Below are 9704 nucleotides of genomic sequence, written 5' to 3'. Positions count from 1 at the left end.
ATAATTAAAAATACACATGCCTCTGCTATGCCAGTTTTGTGGTAGTCTGCGTGTTCACTGATAAACATTAATGAACGGTCAGTAATACAGGCAGTCTATGTCTTTTGTACAGGCGACTGTGACTCAACATGCGAGCACTTAGTCTTTTGTCCTACTGATAAAAGGGCCATTGAGTGGAGTAAGTTGGAGAGATGAAGCAGGTTTCAGAGCTTCAGTGACTGAGAGAGACACTGAGCTGTTTAAATGTTTACATCTATGACCATGAATTTAGTGCCTCCACATGGTCACTGGAGGTTTTACTGAACAGGAAGTACTACAGCCATTCAGCTGATGGTGTGTTTGTCTTGCGCCTGATGGACTTGGAAGACACGAGGACAAAAAAAACAAAAAAACAATATGGTTGCTATACAAAATGACACAATTTTAAAGCCTGAACCTGAAAAATATATGATTAAATTTATCAGAATGTTTAAGTAACATCAAACTCAGGCAGACCTACGCACATGCTTCACTTTTAACACTTTTGGTCTTTTGCATCAGCAGAATTATGCAAACCTGTAAAGGAACATTCTCCAGGCAGAATAAAGGAGAAGAAACTATTCCTCTCAGCTCCGTTATCCGCATTTAGACAGCAGTGTTGGTACTAAACAACCCTGGACTGACCGGCAGCAGCAGGTATTTGTTCCATCAGTCTCTAACTGGAGTGATGTTGCTGCAGCAGATCTGATGGTTCAGCTTTGTACAACAAGCACCAGACTGTGGTACAATCAGCACAGAAACCTCTGTGCTTGTGTGTAGGATACCAAATGAGATGTTTGGATGAATTCTTGCTCAGCTTCTACTGGACATCAACAGTCGTGACACATTAAAAGCATTTCAAACTTTCCCACTAAAAACTGTGGCTCGTTAAAACTTGTCTCTATGGTCATAACTCCCTCAGGACTGCCCGTTCCTGCCTGTCCTCTCCCAGCGTCTCTCTTGGTGTCTCTCCCGGTGTCTCTCCTGGTGTCTCTCCCGGTGTCTCTCCTGGTGTCTCTCCTGGCGTCTCTCCCGGTGTCTCTCCCGGTGTCTCTCCTGGTGTCTCTCCTGGCGTCTCTCCTGGTGTCTCTCCTGGTGTCTCTCCCAGTGCCTCTCCCAGCGTCTCTCCCGGTGTCTCTCCCGGTGTCTCTCCTGGTGTCTCTCCCAGTGTCTCTCCCAGCGTCTCTCCTGGTGTCTCTCCCGGTGTCTCTCCTGGCGTCTCTCCCGGCGTCTCTCCTGGTGTCTCTCTCAGCATCTCTTCCAGTGTCTCTTCCAGCGTCTCTTCCAGTGTCTCTCCCGGTGTCTCTCCCAGTGTCTCTTCCAGCGTCTCTTCCGGTGTCTCTCCTGGTGTCTCTCCCAGCGTCTCTCCCGGTGTCTCTCCTGGTGTCTCTCCCGGTGTCTCTCCCGGTGTCTCTCCCAGAGTCTCTCCCAGAGTCTCTCCCAGCATCTTTCCGGTGTCTCTCCCAGAGTCTCTCCCAGCGTCTCTCCCAGCGTCTCTCCCGGTGTCTCTCCTGGTGTCTCTCCTGGTGTCTCTCCCAGGCTGCGATGAGCCACATGATGTGATAGGGGCTGTTTATTTTATTTTCTTTAGTGGAGCTCCACAGATATAAGAGTGCTATTTAAAAAATCAATCCTAATTTATTTGTGGACCACTACCAGGTTCAGATCTATGTCACGATGTGATTAAAAAGGCAACAATTTTGTTCAAAGATTTAAATACTTATTTATTAAAAGTAAAACCATCAAACTGAACTGAATGAAGCTTTACAAATAATTTCAGAAAGAAAATATTTTGTGTTTTGTGAAAGGTTGTTGCGTTGTAACCCTCAGGGCCACCGTACCTGTGCACACAAAGCAGCAACAAGCCCATCAAATTGTGACAAAGATAAAAAGAACGGCACAGAGGAAGAACTGACAGGTGCTGACAGGATGGACCTGAAACATGATGCCTCATTAAGAACATGGTGAATAATTAGTAAGTGGTGTAATATCAGTTCCACACAAGTTTCAGATATAACAAGAGAAATGTACCACTGACAGTTCATCCCAGCTGAAAGTATTACACTGAAATTATACTAAGAATGTACTTAGTACACTTTGTGCTATTTTTGTCACCTTCAAGTATACTTAAGTGGTAAGTAGAATTTATAACACAATTATAACACAGTACACTTTTTCTAAGTACTCTGAAATACCACTTTGAGTACTGCAGAATTAGCATCTTCATTTTTAAAACATTTATGAATACAGGTACGTATCCAAGGCAGCCACTCCCCCTAAAAATATGTTCCCATGCAGAGACGAAAACAGGCTGGGGAACCCCCTCCCCGCTTTACTAATTTAAATGTCGTCTACTTGTGGCATAAGTGTGACCACACATTGTGCAGCTCTATTATATTGTAAGAAATAAAAAAAATGTATTAAAAGTATTAGATATGATTCAATATTTGATTTTAGACTTAAAATATCAGGTCAGACTATGCGTCAGCTTATTTTCAGCATTGTACTCAGTAAATTAGTCAGAACTTCATTTACATTTTACTGGGAAAAAGAAGGGATTTTTTCACTGGAACAGCCAGCAGGGGCGTCGACGCTTTCCTTCCACTGCAGTGTTTCCGAGCCAGCGCGGCCCCTTTCAGCCACTCCCCCTCCTCGTTACTGTGAATCAGGCTGAGAGAGCTGACTTCCTTGTCTATAGCAGTATTATGGCTCCCTGTGCCTTTGTAACCTGATGATGTTATGTGTGCCGACTTCTGTGTGGAGTTTTTATCGGTTAATGACTCAGAGATAAGAGGGATGCACAGCTCTCCTCCGCAACGGACACCTGCAGCAGAAGAGGAAGGAAGAGATCCCGCTGTGCTGCACTGTACAGTGTCTCACTCTGCCAGTGAAATCATGAGGCTGCATATGACTCTCCACAATATAACAGATATAAGATATAATATAACATACCTCTACATTTCCAAACACTTCAGTTAATGTAACACACTGGTCATTCTGCCTGCTTTTCTGTTTGATCCGCTGTAAACACAGTTCATTCTCTCTCATATCTCTTTCCTGACAAATTCCTCAGGCGACATTAAGTGATTGACCTCCTGTTTGATACACAAAGCAGCACAAAGGCAGACTGTTCTGTGGGCAGTATGGAAAATTCAAATGCCAAAAACAAGGTGCTACAAAGAGGCTCATTAGCCTGCGACGTTTTATCTTATGAAATAAAAGACACACGGGTAAATAATATTAACAACATGAATGTTTATAATAATAATAATAATAATAATAATAATAATAATAATAATAATAATAATAATAATAATAATAATAATACATTAATCCATTCATTCAGAATTTTGAGTATAAACATAAAAAAACAGAAGTAATATGGTAACAGTGGCATCCAGCCCCATGCTTCCCATGCGCCTCAGCAGAGGGGCTCTTGTGGATGGACCCACAGGCCTTCTGATCATCCCAGACAGGACTGTTTCTGGACATTTTGATATTTGTCATTTTATATTAAGAGCAGCTTTTCTCAGTTTATTATTATTCTCAGTTGATGCAGTTTTTCCAACCACGTTCTAAGACTGCAGATGCAGTCATGCAGTGATCACAACTTCACATTCATTCCCTAAACTCTTTCTTCTATCAGCTTCATCAGTGTTTTTCATAAGCGAGGTCAGAGCAGACAGTATCTGTTGAGGAGACTCAGGTCTGTTGGAGTGCAGGGGTCAGTCCTGAAGGTCTTTGTTGACTCTGTGGTGGCACCACTCATCCACTGTGGTGCTCTGCTGGGCCAGCAGCATTTCACCTGCTGACAGGTAGTGACGTAAGACAGCCAGCTCTGTCCTGGGATGCTTTCTGAACCGGGTGGAGGTGGTGGGAGAGAAGAGGATGATGGCTATGGTGTTGTGACACTCTGGCAGCACTGGGCAGCTCCTTCAGTCACAGGCTGCTTCACCCTCAGCGTGTGAAGGAGAGATACTGCTTTACAGTCTACACTGCTCCCAGGACACCACACACCCAAACTGACAACTTCACTCATGTGAAATATCAGTGTGTACTAACTTGTACAATGTCAATACTTCCTTTGTGCAATAATGTGAATTAATTTCTGTTTTCCTCATTATATTGTTTACTAATTTATCATATCTTGCTTTTACTGATGCATCTCACTGTTGCACCATCCCATTTGCTGCTGTAACACTGCAATTTGCTTTGAGTCTCCCCTCCCTTCCCATGGGAGTTTGACCAGACAGTCTGAATGTGTTTTGTGGACTTGGAGAGGCTGGAGGAGCTCAGACTGTATGTAACTGTATGTATGTATGTATGTATGTATAAACTCTCTAGAGGGATTACATTTCTACATATCATACCCCAAATGTTGAGGGATGTCTGGAATACCCAGCTTAGCCTGCTGCCAAGCAAGTAGAAGAAAAGGGATGGCTGAAAGAGTAATGACCTTATAGTTTCAGTTATTGAAGTGCCTGCTGTAGCACTGCCTGTTGGAGAAATGCCATCATGTTTCACAGAATTGCTGGATGTTCATATGCACATGTATTTAACAGTTACAGCATTGCTGTGCCACGAATCCCACCTGCCTGTTTATGTTGCTATTTATGTCCTTATGTCTATTAATAAATGGAAAATCTTTACTCAACATCTGGTCTTTACCACATCGTCAACAGTGCATAATTGTCAGTGAGTATCTCATGTGTATAAGCGTGTCAGTGTTAACAGTCTTATCCGTTTTAATCATGTTAAGGATCCGAGTTAATCTTATCCTTGTGTTATTCTTACATTATCTAGATGACTTATTGTCTGTGCAGGAGTGCCTGAACATTCCAGAAAAGAGCTGCTCCTTGTTGTTTTGTTCCTTTGGTGGAGGTTTAGCTATGATAGTGGCTCACCAAAGCTGGCCCTGGCCAGTTTCAGGTACTTTGATGCTACAATCAATTATAATAGAATCCATTTAATTCTATAATTTCTGTTTCTATTTCTATTTGGGTGCACCAGTGAAAATTTATGTGTGTCCTATTAAAGGGGGTGAACACACATGCACACATGAATGTATTTCATATTTGTAATGAATTTCGATCTGTCTATAGATCTATTCTCACTTTGATTCAAGGTGCGGATAAGATAAAACATGAAACATGATCATTTTCAGCGTGAAGTTAGGACTGGATATACAGTAAGCTGTGTTCCAGTCATTGTTTGGCATGTCTGAGTGTTTATGGCCATTTTTAGAAACCAGCGCCCCCACTGGAATAATGGCTTGAGTAATCATTAACAAATGTGTGTTTTTAAGGTGACCTCCAGTGGAATTCTTTAGTCATAACAGCTGCAGCGGTCTGCAGTTTATCCACTAGAGGGCAGTAAAAGACAACTCAACACAGAAAACAGTCTGACAGCAAAAGAGAAGTGACAGTCAGGTGAACGGGTGGACTGGAAATACAAGTAAACACAGGACAGTAAGATAAAACCAATAAGACAGCTGCAAGACAAATGGAGCGGCAGACATCCAGGGACACATACAGCAAACGCTCACATTAGATAGGACAGCCAATAGAAAGAGAATGACATGCGGGCAGACGAGAGCAGCAGAAATACAGTTTCTCTCATCTCTCTGTCATCTGGGCTTGTTCGAACAGCTTTTGCTTATCATGCTGCACTGCTGAGTCATGATTTATCACGGGCTGAGTCTGATCTCACATCTCCTCTGCTGCTGTTAGTCTCCACTGTCAACAAAGAACAGACTGTGCTCAGGTCAGGCTGATAGATCAGGCTGAGCTTTTTATTGGAAACTGGATATCAGCCAGTCACTCTACTGATACAACGGCTGCGACTGCTGCTGCCCCTTCCACTGCTGTTATTCTGGCATTCGTATTGCCTCTGCTACTACTAATAATACAGTGATGATCATGATGTCCAATGATGGCCCACACATGATGGTGTTTTTAGGGGCTTTAAGACAATATATCATCAAACCACTGAATACAGCTTTGACAGTACATTTACTCAAGCACTGCACTGAAGTAAAATTCTGAGGTATTTTTACTGTACTTTGAACCTGCAATGCATTTTTGTGCCACTTGGGGACAGCAGACACAAGCTGTGGACACAGCACTGACATATTATGACTTTTTAAAGTTGACGTGGTGATCCTGTGAGCAAAGTTGCTTCCTTTGATACCGCTTCATTCCATAGATACTATGCCTCGCGCTGAATGTGAAGCTTGAGCTAGCTTAGCATTACGACTGGAAACAGGCCAAACAACTAGCCTGGCACTGTGCAGAGGTAAGAAAATCTGCCTGCCAGCTCCACCCTGACATGCTGTTTGTTTTATTTCTATAAAGATATAAGTATCAAAGTATAATGAAGTATTTTGATACTTTTAGTTAAGTAATGCACAACTTTTATTTATTTATTTTATATGTACATCATAGTATTGCTACTTAAACCTGCTATAACTGATGTTTTCCCCACAGCTGTAAACACATCAGACATTTATCACATATATCACCATGTAAACTTAATATGGTGAACGTGGGAGCAAACAGTTGCCTATTTAACAAGGTAACAGCAACATTAGCATTCATTTGGAATGATGAATGTCATTTCAACATTCACTCTTCTTTTAGCTCTGTTTTGCCCTCCTCCAACTCCTCATAAAATATCTGTCTCTTTAGCTGCTAAATGCTCCACCAGCCAGTTGCTAGCTGTGTCTGTCTGCTGCTTGCTGAGCTGAAAATGATGGCGAGGGCGGTGAGAGCAAATCAAAACAGTAAAGTTGCAGGCAGGAAAACCAAAACAGTGTGCTGAAAGGAGCTAAATAGTGCTGAGGGCAACTAGAGAGTAATTCACAGTGGGTTTGCTGCTCTGAGAGGGACACCTTTTGCTGACACATGATCAGCTGCTAATAGATTATATTGGTTAAAGTTGCTTAAATCAAATTTTGAATGCAGAAGTACTTGCAACTGAGCTTTTTTTAAATTAACCATCTGAGCACTTATTCCTCCACTGGAAGATAAACACTGATATGATAAGATTTTCAGGAAATATTCATAGCATCTACACAAACCCATATTATTTCAGTCTTAGACTGTCTACATTCTTTAGTGCCTTGTTAGAAAGAGAGCGTCCTCCCTTTTCCACTGCTACCTGTTACATAAGAATGAGTTGAAGTTCAGGAACAACAGGCCTGCCTTCCCTCTCCAAAAGTCTGACTTCTTTGTTTCTTTCTGAAAATAAAACATTATTTTCCTATTATGCAATCTACCAGTCTGAAAACTTTGACCACCTATGAAGGCAACAATCAAGACTAAATCTGACTAGAGGGGGTCTGACAGTTTTAATGTGTTTGGAGTGTGCGACCTGAAAAGTCAAAGTCTACAGCTGGACAGGCACATTTTATACTGAAACCAACAGAACCCTGTAAACTTTATAACTCATTTTGGATTTTCGGCCTCTTAAAAAATCCCAAACTGTTATTTTCTCTGTCACCGTGAGGAATAACATGTTTCTTATCACAGGACATGGTCTTGGATCCGTGAGTGGAATTTTCCAGAGGACGGAGTATTCAGTCTCGGACAGAGGAGGAAGCCGTATTGGAGAGTATTCTTCGTGGGTTCCTGTGCGTATCATGCACATATAGGGATTATTCTCATAAAACTAAATTCCAGCTTGTAAAGTTTTGGTATGTCTCTGAGCCCCGGCCACTTGCGCTTTCTTGGAAATTATAGTGCTTCGTCACACTCGAGAGAAATACTTTAAATTCTTCAGAGAGTCTGGAAGATGTGTTTTGCTGAGTGGGGTAATATAAATGTTTATTCAAGCCCAGCCTGCACGGATATTCACATCACTTTGGCACAAGGAGGACAACTCACATGAATCTGTCCCTCAGAGAAATACTTGATCTTAGTGCGTGTTATTGTTTCCACAGTCGATCATTCGGAGAGACTATAAAGCTCTACGTCATATTCCATCTCTGCATTGTTTATTTAAACTCATCGCCGGCAATAGGGGCAGTTTCACCAAATATGGGTAAGAGTAAGAGTCCACCAGTCATTCTTATCAAAAATGCAGACATATTGAGCCACTGATCTAACCCCACAGACACGACTCAGCGAGCCACGATTAGCTGAAGTCACACTTCTCAATCAATAACACATTTGGTCACATTACAGTAAAATGGAAATGTGCTCATGAAACACACCAATGGACTGAAGTAACCAAAGACAGGCGGTGTACTCTTACATAAAAGTAGTGATATATTACAGTACCCGGCTCTTGGACAAGCACATGGAAACATATTAAGTTGAAGGGAATCTAATCCTTTTCTTCAGCACTTTATAAACAATTTCTCTTTCTAAATGTGCAGGAGTGCGAGTGAGTAGGACACGCTATTTAGGCAGAGCTCTCTGTGGATGAAGCAAGAGATGGAAATATGAGGTAAACCAGACTGCTGGACAGAACACTCTCCTTATCAACCTGATGAGGTAATACAGACAGTACTGATAATGCTGCACCATTCCATAAGATTTGCTGAGATTATGTGATGGAGACATGAATGATGTGGAGATAATCCCCACCCACTCCCATTATACGATGCTGTGAATTCAACCACAACAGTAAAGCAGCTGAGCCAATGTGGCCAAACCGTCTGCGGTCCACTTGCAGGTGCTCTGGTCAACCAAACAAGTAATAAAACACTGCTCAATGCTTTCATACGTCAAGAGGAAGAGTCTGGAGCGCAACGCAGACAAGCTGCATGTCATTCAGTCTAATGCGTTCCACCTTTGCAGCAGTGTTTTCAGAGGTCATTTAGTTACTTTAAGGTTAAAATCCTCTCCTGTGGCTTTCCTCTAGGTGGGGTTGAGCCTGGCCCTGCATGCTTCCCGTATAAAAGCTCAGGGCAGCAGCTGCACTGCTCTTTAGTGGATGTGGAAAAGTTCATCAGACTTGCATTTACCAGACAAAGCACTTATTCTTTGTCCTTGAAGCCTGCTCTCTTTTAAAATTTAAGCTTGGTGCTAGAAAACACTTCTGATATAACACAACTCTCACCTTTGCGCAGATTGTCCAAGTAAGATTTCACATGTGGCTTCTACTGCCCCCTGTGGCCAGACAGCAGAAAACACCCGCTGCTACACTTCAGAGTTGCAGTTGCAGTGGGTTTTACTCTCCCAACAGCCACAAGAAACAACAATGAGCCCATTCCACGCTCAAAAACTAATCTGAACTTGTGACACGGAGAAATGTGAAATTTATGCTTCATTAGCAGTATTTCTGTCTCCTTGTATTGATTTTACAAGAGAGACGGCTTCAAGGACCCGCTGGTTGGTTTGGCAAATGCACATCTGGTAAGCCTCCCTTCTGATGAAGAGCAGCTCACAGCTGTTTCCCTAAGCTTTGTACGGGAAGAAACTAAGAACAGGCCTGGGTTAAGCCTAGTTTTAGATTAAAATGGCCTTTTCAACTAGATTTACTCAAATTGAATTTTTCAGACATGGTTTGGAGTGAATTAAATTAAATCATTTCCTGAAGGAAGAAACGGTGGCACGTTTGACCTCAGATTAGGGCTCTCAACATGATTCAAAGTGGTTGTGATGGTTGTGCTTCAAACCAGCACAACCATTGATTCAAACATCATACATCTTAAACCACTTGGCTGTAAGGATGCCTCTGAA

The sequence above is a fragment of the Chelmon rostratus genome, chromosome 7, assembly GCF_017976325.1.
Source record: "Chelmon rostratus isolate fCheRos1 chromosome 7, fCheRos1.pri, whole genome shotgun sequence".
Taxonomy (NCBI): Eukaryota; Metazoa; Chordata; class Actinopteri; order Chaetodontiformes; family Chaetodontidae; genus Chelmon; species Chelmon rostratus.
Note: the sequence above shows the minus strand (reverse complement) of the source record.